Source organism: Cannabis sativa, chromosome 3, assembly GCF_029168945.1.
Source record: "Cannabis sativa cultivar Pink pepper isolate KNU-18-1 chromosome 3, ASM2916894v1, whole genome shotgun sequence".
Lineage (NCBI taxonomy): Eukaryota > Viridiplantae > Streptophyta > Magnoliopsida > Rosales > Cannabaceae > Cannabis > Cannabis sativa.
This window is the reverse complement of record NC_083603.1, coordinates 40,852,800-40,868,149: the sequence shown is the minus strand read 5'-3', so window position 1 is coordinate 40,868,149 and position 15,350 is coordinate 40,852,800.

Genomic DNA, 15,350 nt, shown 5'->3' with positions numbered 1-15,350 from the left:
GATTTTTTTAAGCGATAATGTAATTCTTTGTGACAGAAGTTCATAAATAGCAGAGGCCAATAAAATTTGGGGGTAATAGTAGAGAACAATATACCGACGAGCATTGCAAATAATTGTCGTACCAATATATAGATATATAAATTTATATAACCAATTATAAATAAAAAATTAAAAAGCTGAAATAAAATTAAAAATTAAAAATTAAAAACCGAAATAAAATTAAAAATAAAAAGAAAAGAAGAAAAAAAGAGAGTGAAATGATGGATTGATTGATAAAAGTCAATCCTAGACCTAAGCAACAATATATAAGAAACTAGCTTTACAATTAAAAATTAAAAATAAAAGAAAAGAAGAATTGTTATGGAAAAAAATTAAAAATTAAAAACCGAAAATAAAATTAAAAATAAAAAATTAAAAACTGAAATAAAATTAAAAATTAAAAATTAAAAACTGAAATAAAATTAAAAATAAAAAAGAAGAAGAAAAAAAGAGAGTGAAATGATGGATTGATTGATAAAAGTCAATCCTAGACTCCAAGCAACAATATATAAACAAATCAAATTTACAATTAAAAATTAAAAATAAAAAGAAAAGAAGAATTGTTATGGAAAAAAAATTAAAAATTAAAAACTGAAAATAAAATTAAAAATAAAAATTAAAAACTGAAATAAAATTAAAAATTAAAAATTAAAAACTGAAATAAAATTAAAAATAAAAAGAAAAGAAAGAAAAAAAGAGAAATGGAAATGATGGATTGATTGATAAACGAAAAAGAGAGGAAGAGGTAAGTGATTTGATTGATGATGGATGGAATGATTATCAAGCCAGTATTTGTGTAATAAAACCAACTTTGTAAGTAAAAATGTAGACATAAAAGGCGTGTAGAGGTATTTAGGTAATAAATTGTACAAAATGGATTTTCTACGTAAAAATTTCTATAATATATATATATATTTATATATATTATGACATTAATTATTAGAAGTAAAAAGTCTAAGATTTACTATATTAAATATTTCTATGGCCAAAGTTTGCATGTTTGAGTGGATCAGTCAAAATATGGCAATATATAAAATCAAAATCAATCAGTACCATTTTCAAAGCTCAAGTTGGTAGAAAATATATTTTCCAAGGTTGAAATTAAATAAATTTGATTAATTAGGGCTAATTATTTTCAATTAAAGCATTTTCAAGTTCATACAGTTTAATATTTCCAATTATTCTTTATACTATAAGTTAGATAGAAGTACATTAAAATAATATTATAATAATATTAATGATAATTAGCTACAACTTAATATTTCTTTGTCATTTCAGATTGATTTTTTGTAATTTTATATATATAAATACATTCTTTGTTATAATAATGACTTCTGAAATTAACAAGAACTTAACCTACATATTCAAATTAAAAAGCAATGATAATATAATAAGTAAATAAATTTTCTTCAAAAAATAACATTTTAATTATGATTAGGCAATTTTAATTATAATGCACATTCAATCAATTATATATAATAATAATAATTGGTTTAAAGCCAGTACTAGTTTTGATTTTGTAAGATTAATTTGATCTAATATAATACATCAGATGTTCGGTAATTGATAACTTTCAATATATAATGGAAATGAAAATAGATCGATAAATTGTAGTTTTTACATTAAAGAATTTTATGTGACAATATTTATATAAAATTTCATATTTTATTAATATATACTATATATTAATTTTTTTTCTTTATTTCGTAGGTAATTTATTGTTGGGTCGAAACTCGAAATTCATAACTCCCAGTTTTGAAATTTTATTTTATGATATTAAAATTTTATTCTCTAATTCTCCTGAATATCTCCGCATGTCTAAGATAGACAATAAATTTTTATAAATGAAGAAAATTATCCACTAACTTTCATAAATTTTTATAAATGAAAGAAAATTATCAACTAACTTTTATTTTAACCTGGTTTCCCTTAATTTTTTTTTACAGTATATATAAAAATATTAAAATTTACCTTATTTGATTTGAAAACCCAGTGATGTAAGTAAAATACATTCATGTTATAATTTTATTATAATTAGCTAAAGATCTTGTATTGTTAATAAATAAAGTAATTAATATTCATTCAATACATTTTATATAAAAATATGTTAAAATGAGATCTTGTTATGTTGATTGGGTTTTTTTTTTTAATAATAAAAAGGGAACTTGTTTTTGAGTTTGAGTGGCCTGGATTTTTCTAAATCCATCTTATGAAAATTGATGAGTTATACATATAAATATATATGATAAAATCTATAGCATGACCAATAAAAAAGACAAAAAAACAATTAAATTAAATATTACTGCAAATTGGCCGGTACTTACCTACAAATTGAAAAGAAAAAGAAGAAAAACAAAGAAAATTAATTAAAATTGCCACATTTTTCTTTCTCACAAGAATCTTCAATCATTATTTCAATTATTTTATGTCACTAAAGGGTGACATATTTCCTTATCTAAAGAAGACAATTTTTTTTATTTATTATTATTTAAAATAAAAAAGAAGAATTATTATCATATGCATATATAGGTCCTAAACATGCCAAACAATTGGGTTACGGTAGGTTTGGCTATATATGCTTCTAATAATAATTAACTTAATAATAGGGTAAATATTATTTTGGACTTTATATTTTGCAAAAGTTATTGATTGGATTCTTTGTTTTATTAAATGACAAATTAGACCCTGTATTTTTCAAAATAGTAAAAATTAGACCATGAGCTTAATTTTCGACAACTTTTTTTTTTTAGTATAACCAACTTGAAGACAATTCCTAACACGAACAAATACAGAAAATGTAAATAGTTTTGTCATAACACTTTTAGATTGGATTATTATTAAATTTTATTTTAACAAAAAATCAGTTTATGGTCCTATTTGTACCATTTTAGAAAATACAGGGTCTATTTTGTTAAGGAAATTTACATAGTATACTAACTTTTACTATTTTTTTACAAAAATACTGTCAGGCGGTATTTTTTACTTTTTTACTGTGTTTTTTTATAAGTTTCATACTGCATTATACTGTGTTAAGTTTTATTGGTGTTCTACTGGTGTTTTTTAGTTGCTCTACTGTTGTTTTGAGTTATTCTACTTTGTGTTTTAATGGTGTTTTATAAAAACACAGTATTTTTGAAAAGATTTTAGTCTGACAGTATTTTTGTAAAAGCTAACTCAAATTTCAGTATTTTTGTAAATTTCTCTTTTGTTATTTAAACGAGTCCACGTTGGGGCAGGGAGTGTGTAAAGTCCGCTTAGTTAAGGAATTAAAGATTCAGCTCCAAGGGTTGCTTGACATAGGGTTCATTCGGCCCAGTGTGTCACCCTGGGGAGCCCCGGTTTTGTTCGTCAAGAAGAAGGATGGATCTATGAGGATGTGCATCGACTACAGGGAGTTGAACAAGCTGACGGTGAAGAATAAATATCCATTACCTAGGATCGATGACTTGTTCGATCAGCTTCAGGGGAAGACGGTCTTTTCTAAGATTGATCTCCGTTCGGGTTATCATCAGTTGAGAATCCGAGAGGAGGACATTCCAAAGACGGCTTTCCGCACTAGGTATGGACATTACGAGTTTCTGGTTATGTCATTCGGACTAACCAATGCTCCCGCAAAGATTCATGGACCTGATGAATAGAGTATTCAAGGATTTCCTCGATATCTGTGTGATTGTGTTTATCGACGACATCCTCGTGTACTCTCAATCAGAAGAGGAGCATGAGTTACATCTTCAGATGGTACTGCAACGACTTCGAGAACATAAGCTTTACGCCAAGTTCAAGAAATGTGAGTTCTGGCTATCTCAGGTGTCCTTCCTAGGGCACATTGTGAGTAAAGATGGGATCAAGGTGGATCCCGGGAAGATTGAATCCGTCAGAGATTGGCCGAGACCAAAGACAGTGACAGAGATCAGAAGCTTCTTGGGATTAGCTGGGTACTACCGTAGGTTCGTGGAGGGGTTCTCCAAAATTTCAATGCCCCTAACCGAGCTTACAAAGAAGAATCAGCGATTTATCTGGTCAGATAAATGTGAAGCTAGCTTTCAGGAGCTGAAGCAGAGATTGATTACTGCTCCGGTGCTAGCTTTGCCTTCGGACGAGGAGAAGTTCGTAGTCTACTGTGACGCATCCAAACAGGGTTTGGGGTGTGTATTGATGCAAGCCGATCGGGTCATCGCTTATGCCTCCCGTCAGTTAAAGGATTATGAACAGCGATACCCGACTCATGATCTAGAATTGGCCGCAGTGGTTTTTGCACTGAAGATTTGGCGGCATTACCTTTATGGGGAGAAGTGCGAGATCTATACCGACCATAAAAGTCTCAAGTATTTCTTTACTCAGAAAGATTTGAACATGAGACAAAGGCGTTGGTTGGAATTAGTGAAGGATTACGATTGTGAGATCCTCTATCATCCCGGAAAAGCCAATGTAGTGGCCGATGCCCTGAGCAGAAAGGGTCCCGGGCAAGTAACTAGTATGATTCAGATCTCACCTCAGCTAGCAGAGGATATGGTTAGATCCAGCATTGAGTTTGTGGTAGGTCAGCTTCACAACTTGACGCTGCAATCTGATCTGTTGGAAAGAATAAAGGTCGCTCAGATGACAGATCCGGAGTTAGTGAAGATCCGAGATGAGGTGTTGGCTGGTCAAACCAAGGACTTTTCAGTGTCAGACAGTGGGATGCTTTTGTATAAAGCCAGGGTTTGTGTTCCGAATAGTGTGGAACTTAGAAATGAGATCTTTGAGGAGGCTCATTCTACTCCATATTCTCTGCATCCCGGCACCACCAAGATGTACCAAGATTTGAAACCGTACTTCTGGTGGAGCGGTATGAAGAAGAATTTGGTAGAATTCGTATCGAGATGCCTCACTTGTCAGCAGATTAAGGCTGAACATCAGAGACCGACGGGGGTTGTTGCAGCATCTAACCCTACCAGAATGGAAATGGGAGGATATTGCGATGGATTTTGTGGTCGGGTTACCTAGGACCACGGGTTTGTATGATTCCATCTGGGTAGTGGTGGACCGATTTACCAAATCTGCTCACTTTCTGCCGGTTAGAACAACACTTTCAGTGGATCAGTTGGCAGAACTGTACGTCAGAGAGATAGTGAGACTTCACGGGGTACCGAAGTCTATAGTTTCGGACAGGGATCCGAAATTCACCTCCAAATTTTGGCAAAGTTTGCAACGGGCAATGGGTACGAAGCTGAAATTCAGTACAGCATTTCATCCTCAGACAGATGGTCAGTCCGAAAGGACAATTCAGATATTGGAGGATATGTTGAGAGCCTGTGTTATGGACTTTGAAGGCTCATGGAGTAAGTATCTACCGTTGATAGAATTCTCTTACAACAACAGTTATCAGAGTACGATAGGGATGGCTCCCTATGAACTGTTGTACGGTAGGAAATGCAGATCCCCTATCCACTGGGATGAGACAGGGGAGAGGAAATACTTAGGTCCTGAGTCAGTACAGCGGACTAATGAGGCGATAGAGAAGATAAAAGCTAGAATGCTTGCCTCACAGAGCAGACAGAAGAGTTACGCAGATCCGAAACGCAGAGATGTTGAGTTCCAAGTAGGGGAACATGTGTTTTTACGAGTATCTCCGATGAAGGGGATTAAACGTTTCGGGAAAAGAGGCAAGTTATGCCCTAGATTTACAGGACCTTTCGAGATTCTCGAGAAGATAGGTCAAGTGGCATATCGGTTAGCATTGCCTCCAGCCTTATCAGCAGTTCATAACGTATTCCATGTCTCGATGTTGAGAAAATACGTTTCAGACCCCTCTCATATACTCAGTTATGAGAGTCTTCAGCTTCAGCCAGACATGACCTATGAGGAACAACCAGTGCAGATCCTGGATAGAAAGGATAAAGTCCTTCGGAATAAGACCATAGCATTGGTCAAGGTTCTGCGAGAAACAAGATAAGGTGGAAGAAGCCACCTGGGAGCTAGAGTCAGATATGAGAGCTCAATATCCAGAGTTATTCAGGTTAGATTTCGGGGACGAAATCCTTTTAAGGGGGGAATAGTTGTAAAGCCCGCTTAGTTAATTTGGAAATTATCAGTTGTTTATGATTAATTATGAAATTATTTATAGCTATTTAAATAATTTATTACGGTTATTTATGTTATTCAGTAGCTTGCATATTTTGCATTTCCGGTGTCCGGTATTTTGGAACTCGGCGTTTGGCTCAGTAGAAATCACAACTTAGTATGTTAGTAGTTTGGGGACGGGTTTTAGACATTGGGAATTTCGGGAATGGCCGGGAATTTAGAATTTCCCAAAAATACCCCTTTAGTATGATTTATGTGATTTTATGGTGAAGGGGCAAAATGGTCTTTTTGCCCCATTAGTGTTTTGTCTTATGTGAATTGATTATTTGAATTTAAATAGTTATTTTATGTGTTTTAATGGCTGAAATAAAATAGTTAAGTGGCTTTATTCTTTTATTTTCTTTCATTTTCAACACTTAACAAAAATTAGAAAAAAAACTTTGAAAAAGAAAAGCTCCCTTTTTCCTCTCCATTTCGGCTGTGCATGTGGGTGCTTGGAGCTGGGTTTTGCTCAAATTTTCAAGTGGATTCCCATCCAAATCTAAGCATTTTTCCAAGCTAGGTTAGCTCTCTTGATTTCTTCATTAAAATTATGAAAAAAATGATGGAAAAGTTGAGTAAATGCATGTTAATTTGAAGTTCTTGCTGCTGTGATTTGTTGTTGTTTTCTAAAGTTTAATCTTGCTATTTTTAAGTAATTTAGAGCTAGTGTATGCATGATGATTACTTGGAATCAAGTTTTGGGAGTTTTTAGTTCAAGAGCATGAATTTTGAAAATATATGTTGAATCTGTAAATTACTTGCTGTGGTTGATTATGTTCATTTTCAGAGGTGATTTCATGCATATTTGAGTAGAATTAACTAGGTTTGAATGCATGTTTGTGGGAATTGCTCAAGTTTGAGTTTAGAACTCAAAGCTTGAGCTTTAATGGTGATTTTTGATTCTGTGGTTTCTGGGTTAGTTTGAGGCCTTAGAAATGTTCTAGGGAAGGTATAGAACAGGTCTGGAAAGTTTGGAACCATTTGGGGTTGAATTGGTCGAGTTATGAAAAATTTGGTTTCTTTGCTCGCGAGGAACCGGAATTCCGGTTGTGCATCCGGAATTCCGGATGAGGGTTCAGTAATTCCCAGAACCGGAATTCCGGTTGGGCAACCGGTCTGCCGGTTGGGGAATTTTTCAGAACCCTAGTTTTCCTCGTTTTTATGTTTTTAGGGGTATTGCCATGTTTTTTATCGATAGGGAAACTTTTAGTTCCAAGTTTTAGTCCCCGGGAAGTGATTTAGCGTGTCACTTATAGCGTTGTGATTTTTATGGTTTAGGAGCCGATGTCCGTAGCTCGGCTTCGGTTCCGGTCGGGTTGACGGCACACGAAATCGGAATCCAGGTAAGATTAGTATAACAGTATGCATATGTAGATTACATGTTTAGCGTGCATGTAGGAAGCCTGCTAGATTACATTAGTTATGTATATAGGCTTCGAACCATCCAACCCTGTCACGTCGGTACAGGCTGGAGTATGACCCGGCGGCGGAGTATGGCGGTTCGGCCGATCAGTCGACATTTGGTTGGTGGTTCAGTGCTATTGACCTATCCCGTCGGTACAGGCTGGATTATGACCAGCAGCCGGAGTATGACCGGTTCGACCGATCAGGAGGATACTTGTCAATAGTACCGTCCCTATGAACGTTCAGAACTCAGTACCATGTTGGACATGGCAGTAGTGGCTCAGTACCATGTTGGACATGGCAGTAGCGGGACTCAGTATCGTGTTGGACACGGCAGTTAGAATTATGTATGATATTATTATGCTTTTCTTACTGAGTCTGTCGACTCACAGTTTATGTTCATGTGTAGGTAAAGGCAAGGCTTTAGCTGATGGACCGTGAGCGAGCTTATGAGATTGTACATGTCGGGGCGGTTAGGCCTGGAGCGTACGATCCTCGGGACAGCAAGGCTGAATTTTTGTAACTGGTCGTTAGACGACTTTTATTTTTGTGTAATGGTTAAACAGTTAAACTTTTTTTGTAAATGATTTTATAATCGGGATCCCGAGTCTTTTGTAATATGGTTTATAAGTTTAATGAAAAAGCAAAATTTTAATTAATCACGTTTTTCCATAAACCTCGTTGATTAGCAACGAGCTGCACAATACGTTTAAAAATCACGTAATACGCCTAAGTTAGTTAGGGTGTTACAGAGTGTGATCCTATTCTCCGTCCCGTTTAACATTGGGGGACAAAAGATAATTCCTGTCCCTACCATGTTCCCCATTTAGACCGAGAATCACCGCCCCATTAAGGGCAAGTCCCCGTGGAGCCCCATCCCCGTGGAGAAAATATTCCTTATTTTTCATTGCCAACAAGTTAGAAAACTGTAAAAGAGAGAGAGAGAGAGAGAGAGAGAGAGAGAGAGAGAGAGAGAGAGAGAGAGAGAGAGAGAGAGAGAGAGAGAGAGAGAGAGAGAGAGAGAGAGAGAGAGAGAGAGAGAGAGAGAGAGAGAGAGAGAGAGAGAGGCTTGGATTTTGTATGAAGAATCTGTTTATTGGGTAAGAGTGTGAGAGAAAAATACTTTGTGAGAATCCTATAGAGAATCAATCTCGATTGTATTGTACTATGTTCTTGTTCAATCAATAAAAAAGATTGGTGGTGTTCCAGAACTATAGTAAAGTCATATATGTAACGTCCTACTTATAGGATCACCATGTGACGTGATTACAATATGTTAATCCCATTAATTGGTGTCTATAAGCCAAGTGATGATAATATATTTAACTTAAAAAATAAATAACTTATAATAAAAGTATACTTTACTTTAAAATAAAATATTAAAATTACATGTCTAGGATCCCATATAAAATTATTTTTATCAAAAAATTACAAGTTATTACGTACAAGCTGACCTAAGCGTTAAAATAGGATTTCTATACACTTCCCTATTGGACCCAACCCTCGTGGTCTAGCTTGGCTAGAATATGTACAACGCACCGCTAAAGCCCTTAAATTTATGGCAGATCGAAAATCATCTTATATTTTCTTGCACATTAAAGCACCCGTGAGCTAAGACCCAACAAGACAGAACAATTAAATAGTATGAATATTTGTAATAATCACATTTGATACGCTACTCCTCCGCGTATATAATTGTGCCACCGCACTGTATATTACATTATCTCATGTACATTGATGCCACCACATCTAAGGTCTATATGATATAGACCTATGCGTTACGCTCACATCTCTTTTACATATAAGGCCTTAATAGGGTTTATCTCGATTTTAGTTACCTGGTATAACCTAGTTATCCCTTATTCGCAGAACTCTTCTCATTTATCACATAATATCTTATTTACATATATATTCACAATATACATACTTAGGGCAATAACCCTAACTTATAATTTAATTTAGACAATCACATAATATATAATCGTGCCACCGCGCTATACTTTATGTGCTGAGTTCACTATCATACATGATTTCCAATGTATGAGGAGAATTCCAATTTATAGGTGATCCTAACCAAGTGTTGGTATTCATAGTCACAATTCACGAATTTCACATAATAGAGTTAGTCGCAAAATCACATTTATGACTCCAACAGTGAACCAATTAATAGAGCTCAAAATAAATTTTTTAACGATATAAAGAATGTCCAAATCAGAGTTTAGAGTCCAAAGTTATGCCAAAATAAAATAGGTAAAATTAAACTGTCACTGCAGGGTCGTCGCGACCAGACCATAGGGTCGCCACAGTGAAATTGAACAAGAGCTATACCCTATTTTGGGATCAAGTCTTGCCACGGTGACCATACATCTGGTCATGATGACTGGGCTTGAAAAACCCATAAATCCAAAATTTCCACAACTTTGAAAAATTACCTAATCAACTCAATTTTACACCAATCCTTAAATTGATTTCAACATAATCACAATGTTTTCAACTAAAAATACAACAATAGCAACATGCTCAAATACACTAAGACAATCATTTTTACAATCTTACAATTCTCATAAGCAAAGCTTTAAAAAAGTAACTCAATTCAATCATTCAAGGTATTTATAAAAACAAAACCAGCATATACCCAATGTAACATCATCGCTTCAAGTCGACTTTGGATCCTTACACTCACAGAATAATGGCTCTTATACACGAGTACGTCACTCTGGCTGCTTCATGGAATGACGATTGACCCTACAGACCAACACGAGTGTTTCCAGCGTGCTTTGTCCTCACTCACCCGCTTCTTGGGAAAACTTCCCAAGAGGTCACCCATCTTAAAATTGCCTCAAGTCAAGCACACTTAACTGTGGAGTTCTTTTGAGATGGGCTACCAAAAAATAAGTGTAACGTCCCCGCTTCAAGCCTCCATTGGGTCCTTACACCCACGGAATAATGACTCTTATACACGAGTACGTCACTCTGGCTACTTCATTGACTGATGACTGACCCTACAGACCAACACGAGTGTTTTCAGCGTGCTTTGTCCTCACTCACACGATTCCTGGGAAAACTTCCCAGGAGGTCACCCATCCTGAAATTGGCCCAGGTCAAGCACGCTTAACTGTGGAGTTCTTTCGAGATGGGCTACCGAAAAACAAGATGCACCTTGTTGATATAGGTAGTACCAATCAATCCATTTAAGCTCTCTTCAACTGTGTAGTCCCATACCTACACAGTCTCAGAATCATCCTGCTTGACCTTCCCCAGGCGGTGTGGGATTGTACAGCTTACCCTGTGTTTCCCCTTACGGATCACGGGACTACTAATTGTCACAACAAGATGCACCTTGTTGATATAGGTAGTACCAATCAATCCATTTAAGCTCTCTTCAATTGTGTAGTCCCATACCTACACAGTCTCAAAATCATCCCTCTTGACCTTCCCCATGCGATGTGGGATTGCACAACTTATTCGGTATTTCCCCTTACGGATCACGGGACTATTGACTGCCACAATCACCCCCTTATGGGGTCCGACGTCCTCGTCGACCACACTTCCGGCTGGGTCAAGGCTTTGATACCATTTGTAACGTCCCCGTTTCAAGCCTCCATTGGATCCTTACACCCACAAAATAATGGCTCTTATACACGAGTACGTCACTCTGACTGCTTCATGGAATGACGACTGACCCTACAGACCAACACGAGTATTTCCAGCGTGCTTTGTCCTCACTCACACGCTTCCTGGGAAGTTTTCCCAGGAGGTCACCCATCCTGAAATTGCCCCAGGTCAAGCACGTTTAACTGTGGAGTTCTTTCGAGATGGACTACCGAAAAATAAGATGCACCTTGTTGATATAGGTAGTACCAATCAATCTATTTAAGCTCTCTTTAACTGTGTAGTCCCATACCTACACAGTCTCAGGATCATCCCACTTGACCTTCCCCAAGCGATGTGGAATTGCACAGCTTACCCGGTATTTCCCCTTACGGATCACGGGACTACTGACTGTCACACCCAACTCCACCTTTTATACAGCATAAACACTTGTAAACTGACCTAAAATTCAGCTCTAAATTCAATTAAACAACCCTTGACCATCTCTTAACTTCCAAGTAAAATGAACACCAAAAACCAATTCAAGACTATCATGACTTCATCACACTAATCACATGCAATTCAGCTCAAAATCAAACTCTTTTCAAAGATTAAATCAAAAAAGGAAAAAAAATAAAATAAAACTACCTCAAATAATCCTTCCAAGCCCAAACACAAATCCACACTTATTTTCCTCTTCAATTCCACCAAGTTCTCTAGAATTCAAGGTTCAAGCAACAAAATTATGTAGAGAGAGAAGGGGTCAAGCTTCAAGAAACCAGAAAAAAATTTGATTCCTCATTTTTTTCAAAAATAAACTAAATATCCCATTTTGCTAATTTTGTGTTCAAATGACTATTTTGCCTCTAAGGCCATAAATTATCATATTTCACATATAAGGGCAGTTTAATCATTTTCACATAATTGATTACATAATAATATAATCTCTCATTTATATTTAATCAATTTAATTAGAGCTACTAGTCCTTGTAGTGATCTCAGGATATTACAATGATCACATCAGTCTATAAGACTTGAACCAATATATATATCTTGATGTTAATTTTATTGTTTTATTGTTTTTGTTTTTTAATACTCTGTTCATTCTTGTTTTAATCTATGATTATTGTGCGTGAATTATTAATCTTGTCATTACTAATTGTTTGTTGATTAATTTTGAGTTGATTTAATTTTACACTTTAATTATAATCATATAATTAAATATTCAATATTTAACGACTATAATTGAATTAGATTGATTTATGCAAATTTTAAATTTCAACCTTCTTCTTATGTGATACATGTCATGATTTGTTTTAAAAATAAAAGAAGAATAAATTACCAAAATATAATTAGTGGAGAGTGATCATGAATCATGATTATTAATAATCAACCACCATAGTCATTGTGTAATTTGTGTTATACTTCTTATAAATAGAAAGTCCCAAATTCAAATATTATAAAGAAAATGCCATTGTCAACATCTTTTACTTTAGAAGTAGAAAATGGAGTGAAAAGACTTAAGTGAAAATTCTCTTAAATATTTTTGTTATCTGTATCTTTGAGAAGTTTGAATTATCTTGAGCTTATAATAATCATACAATATGAAAAATAACTTACATGATGTCAAACTCAAAGCTCTTGTTCACACACCAATCATAGGCTCTTAACCTCACATTTTTTTTTTTTCTATTGAGAAAATTATATTAGGAAACACCACCAAATAACAAATAGCGGGAAGCTCTAAATACTCAAAAAATAAATATATTATAGATCTAAAAATATTTCTAAAAGTGTTTTAATATAGAAAACTCTAAATCATATTTTTATAGAACCTTTGCTAAATTAAAGAAGAAAAAGATGACAAAAAATGAGCGGAAGCACTAGTTTGGCACAGCTGTGCTGTGGGAAAAAGCAGCTGTAGCTGTGCTGTGAGAAAAAGCAGTTGTAGCAGAACTGTGGAAAAAAGCTGAGCTGAGTGTTTGGTAAATTATAATTTTTAAAGTGCTGCGACTTGTTAAGATTATATTATAATAACGATAATGTTTTAATCTAGTTCATTATAATCACAAATATATAAAAAAAATTATATGTTACATAATTTTTTTATTTTTTTATATATTTTTAATTATTTTTTTTTTCTTTAGTATAAATTTATATGCATTTGATAAAAATAATATTTAATATTTTTAAATTATATTTTTATTACTTACAAAAGATAAAATTATAGTTTATAAGAAACATAAATTGATATTGTTTGTTAATAATAAAAATATAAATATAAAATATTTTTTAAAATAAAATAAAAATTAAAAATTTAAATATTAATTATTTTTAAAAGTTGGGTTGTACCAGCTTTAGCTTTTAGCTGTAGCTTTTCCTTAAATTCTTTAATAAGCTGTTTTTTAACTGTTTATTAAACACCTTTTTGTCACAGCTTTTTTGAAAAGCAGCTTTTAGCTTTTCCAAAAGCTGTGCCAAATGGGCCCTAACTTGAAGTTATTGTTGGGATTGCAGAGAAGGTTATGATCTTCCAAGAATACACTATTTCTCTAAAGTATTTTATTTGATGGAGAATGAGAGAATACAGAAATCCTAATATGGGGACCACTACCTATTTATATGCTCATTATATATATAATGAGTTTTAGGTATTTATAATTTGACCCTTCAACAAATTATAAATTAACTTATAGTATCTACACATTATTTCCATAACAATTTAATACCCTTTTGATACACATAACATAATTGGTCACTTAATTTTGTATCACACTTCATAATAGTATATAATTTGTATCACACTTAATTTTTATAATTATTTATTAAAAATACTATCATTCTTCTCATCACTTCTCTCTTTTTCTTCTTCTCCGTCTCTCTTTAGAAGTTCTTAAAAATTGCTCCTCAAAAAAACTAAAAGTGTAACCAAAACTAAGGACTTTGATATTATTCTTTTTTAAAAAATAAAAGTTGAGACTCAAAAATTCTCTAATGACAAAATCAAAAAACAATGCACAAAAAAAACTTTTGTACATCTCTCTGCTCTCATATCATATCCACCAAAAAAGCTTTTGGTAGAAATGATTTGAGAGGAGAGAAGTGTTTTTGGATATGATAGTGTTTTTGATAAAAAAAAAAATTATATCTTAAAAAAAATAAAGAAATAAGATATATAGACATAAAATGAAATAATAACACATTTTAAAAAAATGATTTTATGTAAAGTTATTTTTAATACTTGTACTAAAGCATTATCCCTAAATATATAGAGTAATGATACACTCACACAAAAATCTCACACACACTATGCATGCCATGTCAACACTATATTAAGTATTGTTATTGGACATTAGTAGTGCTTAGCACCTTTGTGACAGTCAGTAGTCCCGTGATCCGTAAGGGGAAACACCGGGTAAGCTGTGCAATCTCACACCGCCTGGGAAGGTCAAGTGGGATGATTCTGAGACTGTGTAGGTATGGGACTACACAGTTGAATAGAGCTTAAATGGATTGATTGGTACTACCTATGTCAACAAGGTGCATCTTGTTTTTCGGTAGCCCATCACGAAAGAACTCCACAGTTAAGCGTGCTTGGCCTGGAGCAATTTCAAGGATGGGTGACCTCCTGGGAAGTTTTCTCAGGATGCGTGTGAGTGAGGACAAAGCACGCTGAAAACACTCGTGTTGGTCTGTAGGGTCAGTCATCAGTCCATGAAGCAGCCAGAGTGACGTACTCGTGTATAAGAGCCATTCATTTCGTGGGTGTAAGGGCCCAATGGAGGCTTGAAGCGGGGACGTTACAAATGGTATCAGAGCCTTGACCCAGCCGGAAGTGTGGTCGACGAGGACGTCGAACCCCGTAAGGGGGGGTGATTGTGACAGTCAGTAGTCCCGTGATCCGTAAGGGGAAACACCGGGTAAGCTGTGCAATCTCACACCGCCTGGGAAGGTCAAGTGGGATGATTCTGAGACTGTGTAGGTATGGGACTACACAGTTGAATAGAGCTTAAATGGATTGATTGGTACTACCTATGTCAACAAGGTGCATCTTGTTTTTCGGTAGCCCATCACGAAAGAACTCCACAGTTAAGCGTGCTTGGCCTGGAGCAATTTCAAGGATGGGTGACCTCCTGGGAAGTTTTCCCAAGAAGCGTGCGAGTGAGGACAAAGCACGCTGGAAACACTCGTGTTGGTCTGTAGGGCCAGTC